At 42.3% G+C, this 23,106-nt stretch overlaps 1 protein-coding gene across 1 annotated transcript in view; it reads right to left on the bottom strand.

Moving 5' to 3' along the window:
* rab3b (RAB3B, member RAS oncogene family) overlaps positions 1-1,405 on the bottom strand; it is a 111,862-nt gene extending 110,457 nt beyond the window's left edge. Inside the window, exon 1 of the mRNA XM_034080797.1 lies at positions 1,009-1,405. The gene's annotated coding sequence lies outside the window, so the exon portion shown is untranslated. The remainder of the gene's footprint in view (positions 1-1,008) is intronic.
* Positions 1,406-23,106: the final 21,701 nt, after the last annotated feature.

Raw genomic sequence — 23,106 nt, 5'->3', positions numbered from 1 at the left:
TAAAAAAAAATCTTCCCGGGGGAGCTTGCCCCCGGACCCCTCTAGAGGAGGTGAGGTCCATCACCTGCCCACACCCCCTGTTAAATTCTCTCACCCACATTGAGGATGCTTCGTACGTCGCCCATGTTTTATTCCATGTGTCAAGTCAGGCAAATTGGGTCAAAATGTTATTGCATCAATGATCTGTTAACATTAAAATCACTAAATATATGCCGTAACTATTTTTGCTCTAGGCAACTCAAGGGTTCAGGTAATGTGATTACTATATGAATAATTGTCCAAAATAACATTAAAGGCATAGGGTTTTTTGTTAAGTAACATACTTTCGTCGCCAGCCGGCCGATACATGCCGCGCATTAAGTGGGCCTGTCTGTCAATTAATCCCCGGGCCACTTTTTCCCGCCAGTCCGCCCCTGTTTGGTACTCTTAATTAACAAACAGCGAAGGCTCTGGAACCTTACTCCTGGATAGGTACTGGTGGGACTGGTTTCAAAAGGTTTTATCAAATATGTTGTGCATTTTCTATAGGGAGATACAATAGACCACTACCGCAGATAAATACATCTTCATGAGGCCAATAGAGGCTCAACTCCCTCCAGAGAGCCACATACATTGAGAATATGAGGATTTTATGGGATAATATGGGAACATTGTGTTACTATTATCAACATGTAACACCATAAAAGGCTGTATATTGATACTTCAGTAAAGAACAAGATGCAAGTGGTCCAGATAAACAACATAACATTAATAATTAATTACCATAAGAACACTGTAGGTGCCAATGTATGCACGATAAGGGGTGTTGTACGAGATTAACATATATATATTGCACGTGATGAAACAGACGCGTAGTTCAGCTACATTTTCGACGTTTCGGATTGTGTGTGTGTGTGTGTGTGTGTGTGTGTGTGTGTGCGTGCGTGCGTGCGTGCGTGCGTGTGCGTGCGTGTATTACACCGGTGTTAAATGGTGTTGTGTCACTGTGTCTTTCCGTTTGTCTCTTACCTCTGTTTGCTCGGCACCCGATGGAAGCAGCTGGCTCCCCAACAAAAACAACAATAAAATCCAACAATTGTATCCTCAACAGCCGCAACAACAAAGCTGATACACGGACCGTCTGTGCAGTAACACCTGCTGCGTCGTTTGCAGTGATCAGAGTGGGAACATTGTAATCCAGAAATGATGTGAAAATGCCTGTAAACGCCTCCCTTCGCCGCACGCAGTTTCTTTTTTAAGCACGGCTTCAAACTGATATGCTGCATTAATTCGAGGTGGAGCAATGCGATGTGGGAATATTTGTGAAGGCGTCGGCTGCCCGTCACTACCTTCACCCTTAAAATAATCACCACCGGCTTCTCTGTGAATGCAAATGTTTTTCTTCAGGCTGTTTGCAGGCTGCTTCTCCGCCCTATCACACGGCACCGTGAAGAGGGGCAGGCGACAGGAGCGGCAGTCATCTGCTTACCATGACTCATAGCTCAAACTGTGAGGTGTGTAATTGTTTCAGCATCAATAAAAAGAAGAGAGAAAAACATAATCTCCCTATTTTTCCTGCAACAACAAAAATAAAAACACATTCAGGTGCGTGTGTCAGTAACTATACAGATACAGTCAAAAGACTCTCACGGCATTCATCACTATTTTTACAAACCACACAATATCCGGATAAGTAATACAAATTATCAGTTAATAATAACCAAGAAAAACAAAACCATGAGCACAGAACGCTTCTATGAAGGTAGATATGGTGCAAAATGCGAGAGCTTGTAAAACCTGATGTGAGCACTTGCACAAATACATTTACACATGTATAGAAAATCCACGTAAAAAATAAAGTTTTTTAGTTAGTGCTTAGTGATTTTTAAAATATATTTTCCATTACAACTTGGTTATTACAACCTCTCAAATCTGTCATTACAACTTCACAAATCTGCTCTGTGGCAGTAGCCTATAAATCGACGAATCTGCGGCCTTGACTTTTGCTACACTTCTTGCGATGAATGTGTTGCTAAAGTAATTTTCACCTGTATATGTGGGGGGAGGGAGGGGGGTTGGAGCGAAGGGGCGGAGCAATCAGAACGATGAGGCGCAAACTCGGGTCAGTCACACACAGTCACAGCCATATAGTCAGGTCACACCGGATGACTGCGGGGCACCGCACATGCCCCTTTCACACCAACGCGGTTCCAGGGGCCGGTTCGGAGCTAAAGCCTGATAAGCACCATTTTTTCCTGTTCACACCGCAGATCTCATCCTTTCCCAACTGCAGCAGCAGGGCATTACTCCAGCTCCATGCCTATATCTTCACCAGCTCTGCAAGCTCGCGGATCAAGCTACAAGCGGTGTTCCCCAGCTCGAGCCAGCGGCTCCAGTCGGCAACCCCGCAGATCCGGACGCGGGAGGAAAAAAGGAAGCCGGGCCCCATGAAACCTCCCCGGCTGGCTCTAACGCTCACCATTATGGGAAGCAGCCGCCCCTGTGTAATGGCTCGATCAACACCCTGCATCCTTCGTAGCCAGGAATTATCGTGTGGGTGGGCCTGGAGAAATGTAGGTGGGCCAGGGGGAGACATATTAAGCGTGGGGTCTGAGCTGAAACTTCATTAATGATTTTAATGATTTTTTATTGCAGTAATTGAACATAAGCATAAATTAGCAGTGAAACTAAAACATAGCACGGCGGCCTCAGAATGCGTGTACAACTGACATCCACATGACTAGGGATGGGTATCGTTAAGGTTTTAATGGTAGGCCTACTACTACTTTTATCGATAACGCTTATCGATCCGGTCTTTTAACAGTACTCTTATCGGTTCTTTTGGAGAAAAAATAAGGTAAACTAACTAACATTGCTTTTTTTTATTAAATACATAATATTTCACATCAAAAGAAACAACAATGTTTTAACAAATCGTATTAAATAATCTGATGACAGAATTGTAAACAGAATAGCTGAAACTTTAACAACATAAATAACTCAGTTACCTCTAATCATTAACCCATGTTTGTATCATGTAGTTAACCCTGTGTGTTGCTGCTAGAATATGGAAAGCCATTTGCGCCATTATTCGTGCGTTTATTCGCACGTAGTTTCGCGCGAATTAACGGGGAGGTCCGTTTATTCGCGCGAAACTAGGCGCGAATAAACAGGGAGGTCCGTTTAATAAACGGGGAGGTCCGTTTAAGTTCAAAGTTTCAGTAACCAATCAGTGAAGAGCAAAGCCAGACCAAAGAAATCTGTAGATGAAAAGTTCCTGACATTGTGAGGCTGTAAATTGTACGTTATTCCAGATTCAGGGGACTATGTATTAATTTGGCTTTCAATATAATAAATATATCAACCAATCAACCTGATCTCACCACGACTCCTTAAAGGTCACATGTCATGGTCCTTTCTACTGATCATAATACCATTGTTGAGGGATATTACAATAGAAAAATACTGTGCAATTTTCCAAACTCACATTGTTTCGCATACAGCATCTCTGTAAACTACGTGTATTCACTCTCTCCACTAAACGGCTCGTTGGAGCTCTTGCCCCCCTCCCTGTGAGCCCAGTGTGCTCCGATTGACCAATCCACTGCTGCTGATAACAGACAGTTGCGATCGCGGCGAAATTCTCTCTGTAGACCCATTCTCACAGCGTTTATCAACCTTTTTCTTCTCAATATCAAGCCACACTTATTGTTTTTACTTCGGGTGAGACTTTGTATGTGCTCGGGGTGATTCACAACGTCCGATTGTTTCACGTTGTGAATCGCGCTGAGCTCCGTGGAGGTGTGATTTCCTTGTTTAGCGATACACAGCGAAACACAGCCAAACTCACCCTGAGCACACACACAGTCTCAGCCGAAGTAAAAACAATAAGTGTGGCTTGATATTGAGAAGAAAAAGGTTGATAAACGCTGTGAGAATGGGTCTGCAGAGAGAATTTCGCCGCGATCCCAACTGTCTGTGTTATCAGCAGCAGCCCGGAGGAGACATCAGCTGAGCTGCGTGTGTGTGTGAGGAAGTCCGTGGATTGGTCAATTTGGACCAATCAGCGGGGGCTTAACGTAACGGCTCTGCGGACTTAACGTAACGGCTCCATGGATTGGTCCATTTCGTTCCGGTTACAACATGACGTCCTGATGTAACCGGAAGAATCAAATGGATGATGACGTTTCACCAACGAGGCGTTTTGGGGAGTTCTTCTCTGTGTTATGTAATGTAATGTAATGTAATGTAATGTTAGAGTTTTACTCGCTACAGGGTGTACTTTGAGGGTTTTGACTCTGCACACCGTTTACATGCATAAAAACCTTCATAACACACAAGGGGACGGGTAATAACCGGAAAAGCATGACATGTCACCTTTAACACCGCATAGCGTGGTGGACTCACGAACTTTGTTACATTTACGTGTCTGCACCATGCAAACAACCCCAATCTAAAGTGAATGAGGCTCTTTTGTCGTGGTGCACACACGCATTTCTCCAACGTCCTGCAGTGAGCTTTTATTCTATAAAACGTTTTTAAAATCTACTTTATAGCTTGTAGTAACTCGCAGGAGGCTTCTTTCATTTTATTTGTATTCATAATAACTTTTATTTTTCTTCAGAATGTATTATGGTGCATAATTTATTTACGATTTTTTCGTTCTCAAAAAACAGTGCAGTGTGTAATACAACTGTGATTTTTATTAAATTAGTTGGCAGGCTTAAGGAAGGCTAGAGCTTCAGCTGTGTCAAATAGATTGTTCCCTTTAGTTAACGTTTTTTAAAAGAACATTATATTCCGATTTGATCCTGTCCCCTTTATTGTATTACGGAGAGCAATGTGAACATCCATTCCCATTGGATAACGGAGGATTTTACACCCGGAAGTAAGTATTCTCTTTACTGTCGATTGATTTTACAGTGATATCTGCACTACTCATCAACCCAAAAACACCAGATTATCCTTGTTGATTACACAACATTGATTGGTTTAAATTGTGTACAATGTTTTTGTAATTTTCCCCTTCGATTCGGAGAAACAAATATGTGTTCAGTTTAGGATGGCCGAAGACACTACACTACCCAGAATCCTCAGCTATCGTTTGGGACTACACCATGTGCTTTGCTTGACAAACCCCGTGATCTGTCCTCAAGCTCTGTGATTGGATGTTGGAGTGGCAGTGCGCAAAGTTTACGCTGAGCGACAAAACAGCATTTTGAAATGGAATGAAACCCATTCATTCAAAACAGGAATCGAACGCGTCTCCTACCCCCCCCCCCCCCCCCCCCCCCTTAGGTCACAGGCTCCTCCAACAGTGCAACACAATAAAACAGATAGGCTACACAGAAAAAATAGTGCAAGTCAATACAAATACAATACAAAATAGTAAAAAGTGAAATAGTGCAATAAGAGTCTATACAAGTAATTGTAATATGATATATTAGACAACTCATTTCTAAGTAGCAGCCAGATTAATGCTATGGATGTTATTTCAAAGTGCAGGTGTTTAATAGTCTTATGGCCTGTGGGATGAAACTGTCCCTGAGTCTGGTGGTTTTAGTCCGGATGTAAGATAAGATAAGATATTCTGTTGCTCCTTTGAAAAAGAAGAAAATAAAACAACATAGATTAGCTCCATGGCATAATGCCGAAACCCGCAAAATAAAGCAAAAGTCTAGACAACTTGAAAGGATATGGCGTTCCACTAAACTTGAAAAATCTCGTTTAATTTGGCATATTACTCTCAATGAATATAAGAAAGCACTGCGTAAAGCGAGAGCAGCCTACTACTCTTCATTAATAGATGAGAATAAGAATAATGCAAGATTTCTTTTCAGCACTGTAGCCAGGCTGACAGAGAGCCACAGCTCGATTGAGCCTTCTATTCCCTTAGCACTCAGTAGTAATGATTTTATGTGCTTTTTTAACGATAAAATTGTTACTCTTAGAAACAAAATTAATGACCTCTTGCCTTCGACCAGTATAGTGTTATCAACAGCTCCCGGAATCGTAAGTTCTAATATTACACTAGATAGTAAACTAGAATGCTTTTCAGCCATTAACCTTGAACAATTACATTCAATGATTCTCTCTTCTAAACCATCAACGTGTATGTTAGACCCAATTCCAACTAAGCTGTTGAAGGAAGTTTTTCCATTAATTAGCACTTCTTTATTAAATATTATGAATATGTCTTTATTATCAGGCTATGTTCCACAATCATTCAAAGTAGCAGTGATAAAACCGCTTCTTAAAAAGCACAACCTCGATCCAGAGGTTTTAGCCAACTATAGACCTATTTCTAATCTTCCGTTCCTCTCAAAAATTCTTGAGAAAGCGGTCGCAAAACAGTTGTGTGATTACTTAAAAAAACAATGATTTATTTGAAGATTTTCAGTCTGGCTTTAGAACACATCATAGCACAGAGACAGCTCTGGTTAAAGTCACAAATGATATTCTAATAGCCTCGGACAAGGGACTTGTCTCTATTCTTGTTTTGCTTGATCTTAGTGCTGCATTTGATACTATCGACCATGATATCCTATTGCAAAGACTAGAGCACTTAGTTGGCATACAGGGAACTGCTTTAGGCTGGTTTAGGTCCTATCTATCTGAACGCTCTCAGTTTGTACGTGTTAACGATGAATCTTCCACGCAAACCAAAGTTAGCCATGGAGTGCCACAGGGCTCAGTGCTCGGACCTATTTTGTTCACATTATATATGCTTCCGTTAGGCAATATTATAAGGAATCATTCTGTAAACTTTCATTGTTATGCGGATGATACTCAACTATATTTATCAATCAAGCCTGATGAAATTAATCATCTAAATAAAATTCAAGACTGCCTTAAGGACTTAAAAACGTGGATGACCTTAAACTTTTTGATGTTAAACACGACCAAAACTGAAGTTATTGTACTTGGCCCGAAGAATCTACGAAACAAATTATCTAAAGACATACTAACTATGGATGGCATTAATTTGGCCTCCAGTGAGACTGTAAGGAATCTTGGTGTTATATTTGATCAGGATTTATCCTTTAACGCCCACATAAAATCAATTTCAAGGACCGCCTACTTCCATCTACGTAACATTGCAAAAATCAGGCATATCTTGCCTCAAAACGATGCAGAGAAACTAGTCCATGCATTTGTTACTTCTAGGCTGGATTATTGTAACTCTTTATTATCAGGGAGTACCAAGAAGTCAATCAAGTCGCTTCAGCTGATTCAAAATGCTGCGGCTCGTGTACTAACCAGAGTTAGGAAAAGGGACCACATTACTCCTGTTCTGGCTGCCTTACACTGGCTCCCTATAGAACACAGGATAGAATTTAAAATTCTTCTTCTCGCCTACAAAGCCCTTAATGGGCAGGCGCCATCTTACCTTAAAGAACTCATTATACCCTACTGTCCTACTAGGGCATTGCGTTCCAAGAATGCAGGGTTGTTGGTTGTTCCTAGAATCTTTAAAAGTACAATGGGAGCCAGAGCCTTTTCTTATCAAGCTCCACATTTGTGGAATCAGCTTCCAGTTTGTGTTCGGGCGGCAGACACCCTATCCGTTTTTAAGAGTGCGCTTAAGACCTTCCTTTTTGATAAAGCTTATAGTTAGGGCTGATTAGATTCAGCCCCTAGTTTTGCTGATATAGGCTTAGTTTGTCGGGGGACATCTTACTTCTTCCTTCTCTCTGTCTATACCCGTGTACACTCATGTTCCGATTAACCCAGCTTCCCCAAATGTCTTTCTTTTTGGTGTCTATATACGCTGGGATCCGGAGTCATGGATGATCCTGCGGTCCTGTGTCCTGGATCGCGAGCGCTGGATCTTGAGTCGTGGCTGTGGTCCTGGATCATAGGTCCTGGATGGATATCCTCGTGGATTCATCTTCCTATTATACACACATGCATTTCCAAACATTTGGACTACCTATGTTGCAAATGTATTATCTTTTCAATTTACACACGGCATCTATTGCACGTCTGTCCGTCCTGGGAGAGGGATCCCTCCTCTGTTGCTCTCCCTGAGGTTTCTCCCATTTTTCCCTTTAAACTGGGTTTTCTTTGGAAGTTTTTCCTTGTACGATGTGAGGGTCTAAGGACAGAGGGTGTCGTATTGTCATACTGATATTCTGTACACACTGTGAAGACCACTGAGACAAATGTAACATTTGTGATATTGGGCTATATAAATAAACATTGATTGATTGATTGATAAGATGGTACTTTATTGATCCCAATTTGGGAAATTGTTTTTGTTGCAGCAGCATAAAAGACAAGGCATTTTACAATAAAACAAAACTACAAATAAACAAGAATAGAAAAAAAAGAAAATAGAAAATATACGTGTTGAAATAGATATTATATATGCAAATACACATATTCAAAAATATATGACAATGGAATATGGAATATCAAATATTCAACAGATTATATATGTGTAAAATTTACAGCAAGGTTGTATTACAAGATAAACTATGGAGCAGAGAGTTCTCTTCCAGCCAGAGGTGATTTATTGGACAGAGTTATTGCAGTGGGCAGGAATGTGTTCCTGTATCGGTCCTTGTGACAGCGGAGCTGCAGCAGTCTGTTGGAGAAGGAGCTCCGTTGTCTGTCCAGCTGCAGGTGGAGAGCATGGGTGGGGTTATCCATGATGGACAACAGCCTGTTCAGTGTCCTCCTCTCCACCACAGCTTCAATGGTGTCCAGCTTGATGCCGATGACAGACCCAGCTTTCCTGATCAGTTTATTGATCCTGCTGGTGTCACCAGCTCTGATGCTGCCCCCCCAGCAAAGAAGAGTGCACTGGCCACAACAGACCAGAAGATCTCCAGCATCTTGCTGCACACGTGGAAGGATCTCAGCTTCCTCAGAAAATAGAGTCTGCTCATCCCCTTCTTGTACACAGCGTCAGTGTTGATCCTCCAGTTCAGCCCAGGTACTTGTAGTCCTACACAACAGCCACATCCTCTCCATGTGGCTGTTGTGCCAGACGGCAGCAGACAGAACAGTTTTTGGCTGGGGTGATGGGGGTCTTTTATAATCCTGAGGGCTTTCTTTAAGGTTAACCTGGTATTTTTACTCCACTACATTTATTTTAGTTACTTTACAGATTCTGATTAATGATGTGAAATATAAACAACCCTTAAAGCAGACTTTAGTTACACCTGAGTACAATTCAGGGAAGGTGATTGTCAAGTGCCAACAATCAGGAGAAATATTTGATTGGAGGACTGGCCAGTTGAGTAGCACTTGAAATGTTTTGGCTCTATGAAACCTGATGTACTTATATGATTCTGTTTTCTTCAAGCTTGTATTTTGTTGGTCGAACGCACTTATTGTAAGTCGCTTTGGATAAAAGCGTCAGCTAAATGCAATGCAATGTAATGATTGTTGGTGCTTGAGAAGACTAAATATTTATCTGCAGATCCCTATAAAGTATATACATTACTCGTTATTCTCTACAAATAGTTAATTAAAAACTGTATATAATTGCTATTTTGGACATCCCTTTTCAAGATTTCAATATTACTGTGTAATAACGTGCTTTAACCAGTAGGAGGTATGGGTTAAAAACATAGGTTAAAAAGCTGTCAAGTTTACAGTGTTAACAAAATAAAATATACTGCTGTTTCTGGTTTAGTTTACGACGGATATATTCTGTTATTGTTTTGATATTTGTAACACAAAAGAGATGGAAAAAACCCACAGCAACACAGAAAAGATGGTCTAGTAGTGAATAAAAAACAATAATATCAAAACAAATTATTACTACTAACTTTATTGTGAAATTAAAACAGAACGGTAAAATAATAGTTTCCGGTCTATTTTGAGGCCAGATCTCTGTAGATAAATAAAGAACTATGACAGATGTGTAATATTTACAATGCATTCATGTGATGACTTTCAAAGAGTAAAGCAAGCACTGCTGAATAAAGTATGATTTATCTTTTACGAAACGTTCTTTTTATATGGAATGCAGTTGGAGGTCAACCAATCACAGAGCTTGAGGCAACGCGGAAGAATAGCTGAGGATTCTGGGTAGTGTAGTGTCTTCGGCCATCCTAAACTGAACAAATATTTGTTTCTCCGAAACGAAGGGGAAAATTACAAAAGCATTGCACACAAGTTAAACCAATCAAGGATAATCTGGTGTTTTTGAGTTGATGAGTAGTGCAGATATCACTGTAAAATCAATCGACAGTAAGGGGAATACTTACTTCCGGGGTAAAATCCTCCGTTATCCAATGGGAATGGATGCTCACATTGCTCTCCGTAATACAATAAAGGGGACATGATCAAATCGGAATATAATGTTCTTTTAAAAAACGTTAACTAAAAGGGAACAATCTATTTGACACAGCTGAAGCTCTGGCCTTCCTTAAAAACTAACTAATTTAATAAAAATCATAGTTGTATTACACACAATGCACTGTTTTTGAGAACAAATACATAATACATTCTGACGAAAAATAAAAATATATAGAGTAGATTTTAAGCTCACTGCAGGACGTTGTAGAAATGCGTGTGTGCACCACGACAAAAGAGCCTCATTCACTTTACATTGGGGTTGTTTGCGTGGTGCAGACACGTAAATGTAACAAAGTTTGTGAGTCCACCACGCAATGCGGTTAAGGAGTTGTGGTGGAGTCACGCATTCTGGTGAGATCAGGTTGCAACCAATATAACCTGCCTTCATCGTCTTTTAAAATAAAATCGCCTTACCTTACCTTATCTTACGGAAGTGAAGGGTATTTAGGTCTCCTTAAATCACCTTTTAAATGTACTTCTTATAACATGGTGTTGCATCTCAAAATGTTCAGTCTCTGGTCTTGCTAGAAATGCAATGTCACTCACCTTAGAGCACTGTCTTAGAAATCAGATTTTTGGAAAACTTAGAAACTCTTGTGAAAACACAGATGTACTCATGTCATCCATTTTTGTTGGTGTTTCATTTGGTTTACCAATGTTTTTGGTTCACAAAACTAGTTAAATATATTAATTACACTAAAGGCCTATACAAATGTGTTGTTCATGTCTAAAATGAAAATGTGTAAATTAGAATTTGGAGTAAAATAGTTCTATCACTCTACTTTCACCACAGAAAAGTTACATCAGGACTGATTCATGACTTCATATTCCATACCGAGGTTCATGTGATTGAGCATTACAACAAATTGAGCATTACAACTTTTTTTTCAACCAACTATTTATGTTAACATAAGAAACTGTACAATCTCAATATTTACAATACAGGGTTCATACACTTTTTCACCAATAATTTTCAATGACCAAAAAAAATGACTCTTTCATGTGGCTAGCATGCGCTGCTTCGCCCATATTCGAAATATCGAATATGTTACAACACAGTTTGCATTTAGCACGTCTTGGCTCAATGTCTTTTGATAACCACAATTGGTACTTATCCTTTAGAAGCCATACATTGTTGAAACTGCACTTCCCTGGCATCTTGGCAGCTTTATATCAAATAGTAGCTCATGTAGACTAGAGGGCGTGATTGTAAACATATCTCACCAGCTAACGTTTCATTATACAATACAGTATTGTATACAGACATTACATTTCTAGCAAGACCAGAGACTGAACATTTTGATATGTTACACCATGCCATGTTATAAGAAGTACATTTAAAAGGTGATTTAAGGAGACATAAATACCCTTCACTTCCGTAAGGTAAGGTAAGGTGATTTTATTTTAAAAGACAATGAAGGCAGGTTATATTGATTGATATATTTATTATATTGAAAGCCAAATTAATACATAGTCCCCTGAATCTGGAATAACGTACAATTTACAGCCTCACAATGTCAGGAACTTTTCATCTACAGATTGCTTTGGTCTGGCTTTGCTCTTCACTGATTGGTTACTGAAACTTTGAACTCAAACGGACCTCCCCGTTTATTAAACGGACCTCCCGTTTATTCGCGCCTAGTTTCGCGCGAATAAACGGACCTCCCCGTTAATTCGCGCGAATAATGGCACAAATGGCTTTCGATACTGCTGTGTGTAAACTGCCCCGCCCCCTCGCACACAGACGGGGGAGAGAGATGTCTCGTCTGGATTGGAGAGATCTAAAAATACTAAAAATAATCAGACGCATTTTGCTGTCTTTTTGCATATTAGAAACGGAGTTGGCGACACTAAAACTGCAATATAATGTTTGTGTAGCAATAATACACATGACATATATCGGCGGCCACAGGTTGTTCATCCTTGACAGTCGCACAGTGGGCACACACTGAGAGTGTTTATTTAGCAAATGTGTACACGCTAAACTGCAGACCTCAAGAAGAAATAAGACTTTCATTCACTCACGGCAAAACTTACTTTACTTACTATAAAAACTCACGGTCAAAAAATGCACTCTCTATTCCATTGTCATGAAGGTGGAATGTACCTATATCCAGAATAAGTTTTATTGGATCTGTTGGGTTCAGAATTCCAAAAAAAAACAGACAACTTCTAAGTTTAACTATTTATTGTAAAGAGAGCAAAATATATATATTACTTGGCCAAGGACTCATCACGTCTTTGGGAATCACAGGCAGCAAAGCTGTAATCTATAACCACCAAATCCGTTAAGAGCCTCGAACCTCGTGCGACAATACATTTTATTACACAGGGCGTTGCCCGTACATTTTTGATTGGTCAAGACTAGATGAAGAGATACCATGGTTTAGACTTGGTTCTCTTTGGTTGGTGCGAAGACTCAGATAGAGTCTCTTGGCAACACGATCCTCCAATCAGCATTCGGCCGGCCTGTGGAAGCCCCTCCCTACTCTGGCACCATCATACGTAATTTGTTTTGAGGAAGCTTCTACAGAAAGGTGGAATCTTGGTTATACTGACTCCCAGCTATGCGTGGGCGCGGAGCTAACCCAGGCGGCCAAGGCCATAGCCTCAATAACTCATTGTTTTTACAGTGCCTGCACCTGGCTTCTGCTACTTTCTATTTCAAGTTAAAACTTTCTTCTGACTATTCCCCTCGTTGGTATCTAACCCATCAGCACCTGGGATTAGTGATTGTGTCTATTTATTCTATAGTCATAGAAATCTGATGAGCACAATAAGCATATAATGTAATAATAAGAATCAGTCTTGTAATGTTATATACAAATAGACTCCACAGATCCAGGCTAGAAACATGTTTATTTCTGCTGTAAAGTTGGGCATTTTAACATGGGGGTCTATGGGAATTTCTCATTTCTGCATCCATCCCCTGTCGGCCACTAGATGAACTGCAGTTCGTGGCACTTCCTTCTGGGCTTCCCGGCTCTGCGCTATGAAGCGCTGATTGCATGTGGGTGGGCCCAGGCCCACAGCTACGCCACTGTTCATGCAAACAATTGACGCACGCCTTCAGCCTCTCGAGAGGACATCACCGGCATCAGGGCAAAATGCGGCGCTTCCGGCCTTTGCACTGAACGGGCCCTACATCCTCGCATGCGAAGCTTCACCTCATCTCCTGCTTCTCCCGCGCCTCACCTCTATGTAACAACAAGGCGTCAAGTGCAGGCTGACAAGAGCCTTCTTGTTGTTGCAACAAATTCACGAGAATTTCCGACGTATGTTATTGCTATCTTTAGTTCCAAGGTTCAGGGTAAAGGTACATCTTGGTAAGGTATAGGTAGGTCCTCACTTCTCCCACATACGCACAAAATAAATAAATATAAATATATATTTAATAAATAATCAAATAAAATAATAATAATCTTGCAGACTGCCTGCGCTGTCAGAAGTCTTGCTCCATGCAATAGCCAGTAACACAGGGGGCAGCAGCTCACCCTATCCTATTTCCTTCTCTCTCCCTGCTCATTCCTGTCTAACCCTTGCTTGTTTCCCAGTTTAGACTCGTCGCATCATGTAAAGTAAGTGCATGCCCACATTCAGCGCAGCACTACTATCATATCACTCACGGATATAAAAAAAACAAAAAATACGTAAGGACGTGCACTGCACATTCTTTGTTTTGGGGGGAATCTTGCAGGGGTAAGCGAGTCGCAGGCTCGAGCCCAGTCACTTACAGTAGTGACACTTCCCTGCTCGAGATCATCCGCCATAGCGGCACGCTCAGATTTCCACTATTGCTTACACATTCATTATCATACTCGTAGGATCTAACACTAGCGTCCCTCCATCGTTCTCATTTCAGATGATAGAAAACAGTCTTAATCACCCAATCAAGTAATCAAGCATATCAGCATCTATGACTCATCTTCATGTAACTAAACTGCTAATTAAGCTAGACCTATGGGTGACCTATGGGTCATGTTTCATCATTTACCTAAGCGTATGTCATTTTATGCTGTGCATCCTGCACTTCATTCATACTATTGGCTTCATGCTCACATGGCTTGCTGATAAGCCAGGTTATGATATCCATGCATCACTGCACTCAAGCTAACAGCTCACGTGCATTACATTGCCCACATCTCCCTCTTCGCCCGGACATCGGCTCGTGCTGGCAATCCAAGATCTCTCAAGCTTAACCATGGTAAATATGCATATAACTGGTGGTGGTGTCATTAGCATATCAGCTCACATATCTGTTAAGCTCCTCGTAAAGAGACACAAAACTTGAACCCGCTATGCAAGAACACTGGGACGGAGACTTAGGTGAAGTGTCAAAAAGACTGGATTTAATAAGTCCACAAAAAACCAGGCAGGGGACAAAGCAAACTCTGAACAGAGTGGGGAGAACGTGGAGCAGGGCTGAGACGGAGGTTGGGCTGGACGTGGCAGGCAGGACGGAATGGAATGTGGAGTTTCACTGTGAGTATACGAAGAACTGGCGAAGTCTGATGATCGAAGCGGAGTTTTAAGCAGCAGCAGGTGAGTGGTGGTAATCAGTGATGATGAGAAACAGGAGCCGAGGTGAGTTGTCGGATCAGCTCTACCTTCCCGAATGATACTTCCTGCACAACGGGGCCTAATCGCCAAACTTACATTACATTCATTTGTGCATCTGCGCAATAAATATGTATTATTACATCAAAACCCTCTCTCCTGATTGAAATGAAGCTCAGCGCAAGTTCAACCAGGAAGACCGTCTTTACTATGTATTTCTATTCCCATGTTACTACTCTCCCTCCTCTCAATAAGTGACCGGGGGCGTCACTCTTCAGCTTAACCAATCACTTCGCTATATTCCCGAGAGCCTATCATAACGCTCTGTCAAACCTTTTAAATCTGTACTTCCCCCTCTGACAGCTGTCATTTCAGGTGACTCAACGCAACCCTCCTCCACCCCTTTTCACCTCCCATCCCGCTGAATCCAGGGTCAAGCTAATCCACTCCTCCTCAGACGAACCCAACTATCCATTGACCACCACTAGTGTCTAGACCCCAGGGGGATTTCATCGGATCGGCTCTACATTCCCAAATGATACTTCCTGCACAACGCCAAAATTACATTACATTCATTTGTGCATCTGCGCAATAAATATGTATTATTACAACAAAACCGTCTCTCCTGATTGAACTAGTCACTGCAGGTGCTTTTTTATTTAGCGATGTCATAAGCTGCCACACAATAAAATCAAAAGGAGTGAATATTTCCCCTTAACCATTGGATTTGTCATATCAGAGGGCAATTTACGAAAATCTGATAACCAAGAGTCCTATTTTAAGTATTACAAGATCAATAAAATCTAATAAAAGGAAATAATGCTCCTCTTCCTCCTTAGTTGGAGAATTTGGAGTATAGTTTATACGACATTTAATGTGAAGATGCTTGAATAGAACAAAAACGATTTTGTAAAAATCAACAGTATAGATGTTATTTATTTAAGTTTACATTTAAGCTTTCATTTCATTCAACAGAGGTGGAGAGGTTTTTTCAACTGTCACAAGATGGACGAGCTATCTGACTATTTAAGGTCACGACATGTGCCTGAGGAAGACATACAGCGAATGGAACAGGAGAAGGTAGTTTATATATATTTTGTTTTTATATTTCTGTTGTAAATTATTGTCTTTTCTTGTTATTGTAGTAAAGTGTCTTTATTACATGTACAGCACTTTGGCTCGACCAAAAATCGTTTTTAAATTTGCTCTATAAATAAAACTTGATTTGACTTGATTTGATATAGGAAATGCTTAATTTGGACAATTCACAAATAAACATTAAAAAAAAAAAAAGTTTGGAAGAGCTTTGAAAATAATACCTGGTGCTGTGTATGCAGGTTTTTCATTGTTGTAATTTAATTCATTTGACCTAAGAATTCTTGATATATTTCTTCATTTTAGATGGATTCCAGCATCATAACTCTCATGACAGATGACCAGCTGAGAGAGTATCTGCCATCCTATGGTGATCGACTGACTGTTTTTGGATACTGTAGACGGAAGGAAAAATAACCCACGAGTCGCAAGTCAAAGTTCTTTGAGCGACTTAGAGGAAAGCTCTCAAGAAACAAAGGTGATCATGTGTCTGAGACAGACCATCAAACCGCTCCAAAGAATGCTCAGAAGAATGAAAGAAAGATTGAAATTGGATGGGTGCATTTCAGAGAAGGGGAATTTGTGCAGGTACGCACCAAAAAGGGTGGGGGGACCAGAAAAGAGAGTGTCATGAAGGACAGTAAAAAACAGAACCTAATTGAAAAGGCTGTGCAGTTGTTTTTTCCAGATGGAAAAAATGCAGAGGGGAGGCTTACTGATTTTGACATTGATTTAACGGACTTTCAGCGGCATTCATTAGAGGACAGTCAAGGAACTGTATGAAAAGACAAAATTACCTCTCTTACGTTTCTATTTTAAGAAGAGAGACATTGCCAGTGAAATAAATCTGGTGGAAAACAATAGTGATGCAACTGCTCAAGAAGGTGAAAACACACATGCCAGACCTGATATCTATCACCTTTCCACAGACACATCTGCAACAGATCCGGTGGAGATAAGTACTTCAGATGTCATTTTTGTTGAAAGCAGCACATTTTTGCAAATGAAAACAGTGATAGTGTTTCCCTTCTTTACACCACAGTCAACCCAACTGATGCATCCAGTTTGCAATAACACAAAACATTGTTTCATGTCGGTGCTTTTGAGCAGGGATGGGGAACCTCCGGCCTCCGGGCCGTATACGGCCCGCGAGACAATTTGGTACGGCCCTCGAGGTAATTTATAAACACACGCAAAAAAAAAAAAAATGAAAGAAATCTAGACCGCCAAAAAATTAAACAAGCGAGTGCCTGTTTTTCCTAGCCAAGGTCAGGGTCCTTGAACACAACACGAGCCTAACGTGTCATCACGTGGTATATGTCTCGACTGACAGGGGTGCAGTTCTGACGGAGAGCACCAGAACGCCACTCCAGCACTTCAGAAATTGCAGTACCGATAAGTCCATACACATGCCGCAGTTTCTGCGTGTCTGTGTCTTACGTTGAAAGCCCAGTGGCGATCTGCTCATCTGTCATACTGATCAGACAGTCAATAACTGTGTTGTTATCTTTAGCCTCTGGTTAGCTAGCTATGCTAACGAATATAAGAAGCTTTTTCTACAACCAGTGAGGTAAAGGCACATCTTTATATGATCATTATAGTTATAAAAAAAATAAGAGAATAAAGTAAACAGGTATAAAATACTATATGACAGTTATTACTAAAGAAGAATACAGTTTGAAAGGGGAGTGATTTGTCAAATATCCATAAATTAAAAGAAAATCTGCTTACAGTTCTGTTTCATATGGGTGTTGAGAGATGTGTCCATAGATCTCCTAATGTTGCTCTCAAAGTGCACCAGATTGATGCTTTTAACTTCAACATTTTAAAAAAAATCTTCCCAGGGGAGCATGCCCCCCGGAGGAGGTTAGGTCCCCCCCCCACTTAAATCATGTTCACATGGATCGGAAACTAAATACATTTGCACACATCTTGTGTCCATATCTTTCTGTTTGGGTGGTCACGCCACACCGAGCGCGTGCATGCATATGCGAGTCATGGTGAGATATCTGGATTAAGAGGTTGCTTTTTCTTTGCACAGAATGAAATGAATGGGCTGTGATTTTAGTTTTTTTAAGCAGAGGTCAATAACTTGTACGGCCCTCTGAGGATATTGTAAAAATTGAAATGGCCCTTGAGAGGAAAAAGGTTCCCCACCCCTGCTTTAGAGGATAGTGGCATTGTAACTTTCCGCACAGACAGCATCTCTCTGATGGAGTACTCCAGTCTTGATGATACATTGCCTCTCCCTACGGAACTGTCTATTGAATCATCCATGCCTCCTTCAATGGGTATGTTTCAGGATCAAGCCAATCTGAGAGAAAGAGTGAAGAAAAGTATTGTTCTTCATCGTGGACAGATTCTCAGAGAACTTATTCTAGTGTTTCCTGAGGAAAATATCATGGAGAATGACTTTCACTTCCAAGTTATTCTTCCCGATGGAAAGCTTGAAAAAGCTGTGGATGATGGAGGTGTTATGAGGGATATACTTTCAAAATGTTGGAATGACTTTTATGAGCAGAGCACTATGGGAAATGGCTTCAAAGTGTCATACCTGCGTCATGATTTTGGTAAACAAGAATGGGAAAGTGTAGGCCGATTAATAAGTACCTTCCCGTTAAACTTTCACCTGTACTTCTGGAGCAAGCTCTTTTGGGTTTTGTTGAGAGTGATCTTGTGGACAGCTTTCTCAAGTATGTGTCAGAGTCTGAGCGGGTGATCTTTGAATCTTGTCGTTCAGATTTTGAAGGTGTGGACCAAGAATAATTGTTGGAAATCCCAACCCAGTCTCACAAAAAAACGTGTAATAACTACGTTGGTCCACAACATAGGACGTAGTATTTCTACAAAAACGCCTCTGAAATTGTAAGATCCCTACGTTTTTTTTCACCAATGGCTGGCGTCTATGTCACGTGATCTTCAAATTTCTCCCTGCAGAAAAAAAAACATGGCCGAACTTCGGTTTATTCTCGGTGGAAAATGCCTATTTTAAGGTTAGTTTGGCTATTAAAATGCATTTTGATGTAATTTGATGCAAGAAATATGAGTTGTTATTTCAGATTATGTGTGCAGTGGATGTACATGATCTTTAGTTTGCTAGTTATTATGAAGATTACTTTAGGAAATTGTGTCTATACAACGTTTTCATTGTTACCAAGGTGGTTGCTATCAATATTATTTCTGTTATAATGGTGTTATCTTTATTGCTACCCCCTTCCCCGTTAATGTGTAGTGTTGGTCCACAGCGCAAACGTATTAGTTTAACAAAATCCGCATCTAAAATTGTGGCATATTATTATATTATATTATATTATATGTGGTTATTTTCCCCTGTGCAATTCTCCAATCCAGTCTCACATCTCACACCACATCGTCATAAACAAATACCGGAAACAGACCGAAAACATTTTTAAAAAATATAATAATACTTTATTCCGAGTGTGCTTGCTTTTCTCGTTGAAAGTCATCACATAACGACATTGTATTACACGGTTCGGCTGCATTAAATATTACATATCTGCCGTAGTTCTCTATTTATAGAGCCCTGATGAGAAGACTTCTAAACAAACAGGAAGAGCTGCCGCCAAAACTGAAAACGTGACGTGGATCATAAATATATCAGCAATTAAACAACATCTTGCAGTATCAACACTAATTCGGCTGACTTTTATATTTGATCCAACTGTCATCCCTTCTGTGTCTCCTGTGCTCATCAGCGTCGGTCCCGCCCCTGATTGTTCCCACCTGTGTCTTATTGTCATGTGTTTAAATTCCCCTGTCTTCCAGTGTTCAGTGTCAGTTCGTTTTTGTCTCTTGTCATATTCAGGTCTATGCGTTTTGTCTATTGCCATGGTAAGGTCTTGTCTCTTGCCACAGTCAGGTATTTGCTCTCTTTGTGCTATTGAAAAATGTTGTTTCTCACTGCGTGAGCGATTTTCATTTTGTTCTCATTTTTTTTGTCATCTCAACCTGAGATTCCTGAGACTTTTTTGTTCATCTTGCCTGCTTTTGGAAAAATAAAGTATCTTTCCAATACTTTACCTCTGTCTCCCGGGTCGTGCAATTGGGTCCTGCCCCCTAAGTGCCTGAGTTCTTAACTCAGCGGATTTGGAAGATTTTGAGTTAGATCTGTTCGATCTAGACTTTTCTCTTCAATGTCATTTTGCCGAGTGGAGTGGAATCTCGTCAAGAAGGGACAAAGAGACTATCCTCAGAAAGGCACAAATGGAGGTGGCCAACATGCCATGGTTGAGAAGCTCGTTGCCTGAATGGCTCAGAGTTTTCTCACGCAGCCCTGAGTGCGTCTTCATTTTCTGACCCTTTTTTGGGATCCCGCCTGGCGTTTGGAGGTCCACGGAGCCTCCAAAAGACTTCCAAAGAAACACAAGGTCAGGAAGCCAGCTCGTAATCCGGTTCAGTGCCCAGCAGCCATGGTTCCGTGCTCCAGTACCATCCCACACAGCCATGGTTCCGTGTTCCGGTTCCTTTCCCAGCAGCCATGGTTCCGGCTCCAGTGCCGGCCCCAGCAGCCATGGTCCCTGCTCCAGAACCGGCCCACACAGCCATGTTTCCGGCTCAAGAACCGGCCCACAGAGTCATGATCCAGGCTTCAGTTCCAGTTCCCACAGCCATGGTTCCGGCCCCAGTTCCAGCCATGGTTCCGGCTTCAGTACCGGCCCCAGTAGCCATGGTTCCGGCTCAAGTACCGGACCCAGCAGCCATGGTCCCGACTCCGGCTCCTCGTCACCTGTTGACTATTCGGCCGACGCCAGCTCCCCGTGTCCTGTCGGCATACCGGCCGACTCCAGCACCTCGTCTCCTGTTGGCTCTCCAGGCGACGCCAGCTCCCCGAGTCCTGTCGGCGTACCAGCCGACGCCAGCTCCTCGTGTCCTGTCGGCGTACCGACCGTCTCAAGTGACCTCTCCAGTTCCCTCTTAAGTCTCCTCTCGAGTCCCGTCTCGAGTCTCCTCTCGAGTTCCCTCTCGAGTTCCCTCTCAAGTCACCTCTCCAGTCCCCTCTCGAGTCTCCTCTCAAGTCACCTCTCGAGTTCCCTTTCAAGTCACCTCTCGAGTGCCCTCTCAAGTTACCTCTCGAGTGCCCTCTCAAGTTACCTCTCGAGTGCCCTCTCAAGTCACCTCTCGAGTGCCCTCTCAAGTCACCTCTCGAGTGCCCTCTCAAGTCACCTCTCGAGTGCCCTCTCAAGTCACCTCTCGAGTCACCTCTCAAGTCTCTTCTCGAGTTCCCTCTCAAGTCACCTCTCGAGTCTCCTCTCGAGTTCCCTCTCGAGGCCCCTCTCGAGTTCCCTCTCAAGTCCCTACCCAATGTCCTGGTCCGTTGGAGATTCCGCTGGGGGTCCTGCCAACTCTATGCCCTGTGCCGTTGGAGGCCCCGCCGACTACTCTTCTGCCGGGGGTCCTTCCAACCCTATGCTCTGTGCCGTTGGAGGCCCCGACGACTACTGTTCTGCCGGGGGTCCTGCCAACCCTATGTTCTGTGCCGTTGGATATCCCGCCGACTGCTCTTCTGCTGGGGGTCCTGCCAGCCCTATGTCCTGTGCCGCTGGAGGTCCAGCCGACATCTGTTTTGTCGGGGGTCCTGTCAACTCCATGTCCTGTCCCGTCCAGGGTCTCGTCTGCGCCTGGCCCGCCGGGGGTTCTGCCGGCTCCTGCCCGTCCTTGTGCCCGGCCTCCTGAGTTCCCGCCGGCTTTCGCCCCAGAGCCCGGTCTCCTGAGTTCCCCAGCCGAGGACTCCACCATGAAGTCTGCCTTGCCCCCGGGTCGTCTGCCCGAGGACTCCACCATGAACTCTGCCTTGCCCCCGGGCCGTCCGCCCGAGGGCTCCACCATGAACTCTGCCTTGCCCCCGGGCTGTCCGCCCAAGACACCTATCATGGACTGTGCTTTGCTACTGGGTTGTCATTCCGGACCCGTCCTCCGTACCCCCTCCACCCACCCTTTTGGATTATTATTTTTGGTCGTCTATAATCCATCCCTTGAGGGGGGGGTTCTGTCACGATTCTTGTGTTGTGTCACGTTTTTAGTTTTGCGTGTCTGGTAGTGGGTGTTTTTCTGTTCTCCTTGTCATGTTTTACTCCCTGTGTATTGTCTGGTCTTTCTGCCCGTGTTTTCCTGTCTGTCGTTAGTTACCCTGGTGTGTCTGATTTCCTGATTGTTTTCACCTATCATCCCATGTCTCCTGTGCTCATCAGCGTCAGTCCCGACCCTGATTGTTCCCACCTGTGTCTTATTGTCATGTGTTTAAATTCCCCTGTCTCCCAGTGTTCAGTGTCAGTTCATTTTTGTCTCTTGTCATGTTCAGGTCTATGCGTTTTGTCTATTGCCATGGTAAGGTCTTGTCTCTTGCCACAGTCAGGTCTATGCTCTCTTTGTGCTATTGAAACGTTTTGTTCCTCACTACGTGAGCGATTTTCATTTTGTTCTTATTTCTTTTGTCATCTCAACCTGAGATTCAATAGTGACTTTTTTTGTTCATCTTGCCTGCTTTTGGAAAAATAAAGTATCTTTCCAATACTTTACCTCTGTCTCCCGGGTCGTGCAATTGGGTCCTACCTCCTAAGTGCCTGAGTTCTTAACACAAATACAACCAAAAAACGCTGCATTTACAGAAATGATGCAAACTAAATACAACACACAAACCCCGAAAACAAACGCAACAAAAAACCGCTGCAAATACCAAAACGATATGCAAAGTACAAAGCATGTACAAATCCCAAAACACATACCAAAAAAAAACATTCTTGAAGTGCTCCAGGCCTCTAGGGGGCGCGCTATGTGGAACAGATTGATGTCTGACCAGACATAGAGAGAACGAACAAGAGTGATGCAAATTGAAGCCGGAGGAAACAAAGGCTGCAGTCGGATAGTTTAAAAATCAGCTCCTAAGTTCTAACCCTATGGTCTATTCCTTGACCTCTGAGTGAAACGTCACGGGGTTAAGGGATAGTGGATAGGAGAATTCAAAAGGACTTAGGAGAAGAGAGTGCAGTGCTTTAGAGAATCAGAATGCACTTTCACTATCCGACGTGTTTTAGATGCGCCAGCGGACGTCGTTTTGTGCGTCTGCTGCTGTGGGGAAACTATGGAAACTACAGTTTTTTATACAGCGGACTACAACATGGATGTTTAATAAGAACGAGGGAC

This window comes from Pseudochaenichthys georgianus, chromosome 4 (assembly GCF_902827115.2).
Source record: "Pseudochaenichthys georgianus chromosome 4, fPseGeo1.2, whole genome shotgun sequence".
In the NCBI taxonomy this organism is placed as follows: domain Eukaryota; kingdom Metazoa; phylum Chordata; class Actinopteri; order Perciformes; family Channichthyidae; genus Pseudochaenichthys; species Pseudochaenichthys georgianus.
The sequence above is the reverse complement of the archived record's forward strand: the minus strand, read 5'-3'. Positions and strand labels throughout refer to the sequence as shown.